Here is a 4,135-nt window from a genome sequence, read left to right on the forward strand (position 1 = left end):
TCAGAAATGCAGGGAACTAAACTCTTTCCAGAGCTGAGGATGAACTGAACGCCGCACAAGGCTAGGATTCCTGTGGTTGATGATATTTCCAAGCGACGTGGGGCCACTTCCGCTGGTCCCATGCTCTGAGGTCGTGCTCTGAGACTTTGCACACGTGCATGGTCCCTGCTGGTGAGAAGGTGACTGAGGCTCCACTCCGCCAGGCACCCCGCTTTAATTCCTGGGTGCCTTTTTCCCACACCGGTGGAGAGAAGTGAGGAAGGCGAGGCTGGCTTGGTCTTCAGTCCTTGTCAGGACATGGCTGGTACCTAAGAGCACTGAGTCACCTTGGACTTCACCCAGACGGTCCACATGAGAAGCAAAGTCCTAGCACCACATGCTGAGAAATCACCAACAGATGTTTTTTGTTTTGTTTTGTTTTCTTTTTTTTCTTTTTTGGCCACCTCGCAGTTTGTGGCATTCCCCTGTCAGGGGTCAGATCTAAGCCACCATTGTGACTTATGCTACAACTGCCGAAATGCCAGATCCTCGAGCCACTGTGCCAGGTGGGGATGGAACCTATGTCCCAGGGCTGCAGAGATGCTGCCTATCCTGTGTGTCACCGTGGGAACTCCACACCAACAGCTTCTGTTTGCTTCTTAATGTGTAAAAAATAGCGATTGTTGACAGCTTAAGAAAGAAAAGATTACCGCTATTTAAGAATGTCATTAAAAGCAGCTACACTGTGAATAAAGTGCTAAGGTGGCAAACGCCTGGGGAAGGTGTCCCCTTCCTTCTGGGCGGGACCATTCGCAGGAGGGCTGGCGAGGCATCTGCAGCGACGAGCCCTGAAAAACAGCGCACTCCCTTTGGGGCTCTCATCATCTTTTCCCTGCACACCTTCACTGAAACAGCCCCCAGCCCCGAAGCCATGCAAGCCCGAGTGCTAACGTCAAAGAGTGTATTTTAGACAGACTTGTGACCTCCTTGCCTGGTACAAACTGGAGTCACTGCATCGCTCAGCGTCCAAGCTGGGAAATACATTGCTCTCAGAGCAGCATAGCTGCGGAGTGCTTCATGAAGGGACTTTGCAGAGCCTGTGCACAGGGGCCAAGAAAACAGCACAGGCTGACCAGGTCCCCAGGCACTGGGAAGAGGGGCCGGGGGCAGAGAGGAAGGGGCACAGCACGGGCACTAGGTCCAGCCTTGGCACCCCCTCCTGCCTGTGCCGCGCATTGGCCAACCCCACCTAGAGCTAAAGGCACAGGAGCCTCTGAATGTGGTCCATCCAGGGCGGCCGCCCAGCTCGGAGCCGGGTATAGGGCAAACGGCCTCTCCCTGTGTCCTACACTCTCTTGGCCTCCGCAACCTCCAGGCTGCCTTTTTCCAGTCTCCTTCTTGGTATCTTCTTCCTGGGCTCTTCATCCCTGGAGCCTTTCCCCAGGGTTCTGCCCACATCCTGCTGCTCCTGTGCCCCTCTGCCTCAGGGAAGTGTGTCCAGGTCGTGAGGTTCACTGGGGTGGACTGATGGATCTCTCAGAGCCCGTCTAGGAAGCCCCGGACATGCCACTGGAGGCTGCCGGTTGTACCCTCACCTCTCATACCCGCTGCGTGCCCATCCTGGTCTTGGCCTGGGAATTACTCTCAGCTCCACCTTCTCCCCAGCCCCACCTCCAATGGTCCGCAAGTCCAGGGAAGGGCCCTGCCTGCGAGCCCACCCTCCCATCCCCAGCCCCAAGTTTCTCCCTCCAAGCTGGTCCTGCAGATGCATTTCTTTGCTCCATGAAATGCAGCCTGTCACTGTGCACAGTCACATTTTTATGTTTTCTAAAGCACGTCTAAGCAGCTCCCGACCTACGTCATAATATTCACCAAGAGAATGGGAAATGGGAAATTTAAAAGAACAGGCAAACACAGTCTGCTATTTGCAACATAATTACAACACTGGAATTCAGCTAAAAATAAAAGTCCAGGTCCTCATCAATTCTAAGATGCTGTGAGATGAAAAATCAAACCCAACTGCGAGTGAACTGCCGATTAAGCTTTGGGAGGGTGGGTAAGACCTGGGTTCCTGTCATCCCCACATTCCTCCTAGAGGATTAGCTCAGCAAGACTGACCACTTCATGTTCCGTTTGTAGGAGGAAGACCTTAAATGTTCAACAACAGCGATCCGGATGCAGCGGGGCCAGAGAGGAGACTTGAACGTGGACGTCCCGGCTGGGGGCTGGGCTGCTGGTTGAAGGAGCTTTTACAAATCTTTCTTTACGTTCCTTGGAAGGCAGGAGTGTGAATTCATTGCACAATAAATACCTCCTTTCAAACATTTGGGAAGCCTTTTCCTGATGAAGAGACACCCAGCCCAAGGTCCTTCTCCACGCATTTACAGCTGATCTGGGAGGGGAAAGGCAGGAAAGTCGCCGTGGAAGCCGTAATTGAAAGAACAGACAGCATCTATATCTGAACTGGAGAAAATTGCATCTAGGCATTAAGCACCAGCCGGCATCCCGCTCCTGCACTCTCTCAGCTTCAGGCTTGCTCTCCTCTTGCTCAGGTGCCTACGTAACCAATTACTTAGGGTCCCAGCCACCACTCTGGGCATCTTCCATTCTGGTCAACAGCCTGCACAGGGTTTAAAAACCCCAATCGTATCAAGTCACTCCATCTCTACCACGGTCGGCAGAGCCCACCTGGCCTGCATCTCTAATGTGGCCCCTTCTCACCTCTCACCTGCTTGCTGCTCCTGGCAGTGCAGGTCTTCTTGCAAGGCAGCCCAATCCCCCTACCTCCAGGCACAGGCACCCAGCACCCCTCCATCTAGAACATCCCTGGTGGCGAGCCGTGGTTTTCCATTTGGTTCACCCCAATGTTCTTGACCCCTTGCAGAACTGCCAGCCACGTGGTTTTGGAGCCACAAAGGCAATAAGAATGTCCAGCGCTATGAGAAGCCCATAAGGACCAGGGTCAACCAGAAGGTTGGAAGGGCTTGGCTCCATCCATCAGGAGGGAGCACCTGAGGCCCTGGGGGTCCAAGTTCAGGTGAGAGAAGGTCACGTTTTCCAGCCGGGTTGGTGTCCAGCAACAGCCAGTCACGTCGGCCAAGGGTTATCCAAAGGGCGCCTCTGTACAGACGGCTTTCTAGGTTTATAACTGACAACTGAGATGACCATCTCGCGAGCGTCCTTGGGCTAGTCTCCCTTGCTGGACTGAACCTGAGAGAACGAAGGTCTTATTCCTCGGTGCCTTCAGCACAGGGGCCAGGGCCTAGCAGATGATTAGCAAATGTTTAATTGATGCCTTTGCTATTGTAGCTTGGTAACTTCACACAGTACATTCAACCAGTCTCTATTTCCTGCTTATAATCTAATTCAGAGTCCACTGAAAGTAGAGTAGTGCATTTAAAGTACACCTGGAATGAGAGGGTATGTGGCACTCCTCTTTCTCAGAGCAGCTCGTGTAGAGTAAGAGCTGAACCAAGAGACACCTGGATACAGGTGTTCCACTGGTCACCACCCAGGTGCAAGACTGGCAGACCCCGCAGATCCAGCCTCCATGGTGCCGTCTTGGAATTCCAAAACCTCTGAAGGGTGAAACTGCAATAAAGACGGACTGGTTGGAGTCCTCTAGGAGGTGTGTTATGAATGGTGTGTGGCCAATAACACTGCGATTGAGTGCACACAGGTAGTCTTATGAGCATATATTTTTATTTTATTCTTCCAATTTCCATGGTGCTATCTGTTACCTTTAAATTAATGCTGTGCCCTTTAGCAATGAGCTTGAGGTGCTTTATAATAAAAGAAGAAACAAAAGGACATCATGTGAGCACGCTGCTGGCTCCCACTTTTTTGTAATGAGTGAGAGATGAAGCCAACGTCCAGCTCGGACTTAACTGTGACGACAGAGCCACACCAGAAGGGGCTGCCCTGGGAAGACAGACCTTGTGCAGGGAAGGGACCCCCACGCCCAGCCAGCCTCTGTCAGTTAGCAGCTCTGTGATCTTGGGTGGGCTGGTCCCCCCCGGCCTGCCTCAACTTCATTCTGTTGAGAAAATCATGAATGGCCTTCTTCTCTCGTGGGTTTTTTGTAAGAATCTTGTGAGATAATAAGGAGTGCATAGGTTGGGGTCCCAGCGCGATTGGATGGCATGCTCCATTGGAG

Source organism: Sus scrofa, chromosome 16 (genome assembly GCF_054392235.1).
Source record: "Sus scrofa isolate SSC_HxYL_T2T_F1_AM1 chromosome 16, Sscrofa_HxYL_maternal_Yorkshire_Landrace_v2.0, whole genome shotgun sequence".
NCBI classification, from domain to species: Eukaryota; Metazoa; Chordata; class Mammalia; order Artiodactyla; family Suidae; genus Sus; species Sus scrofa.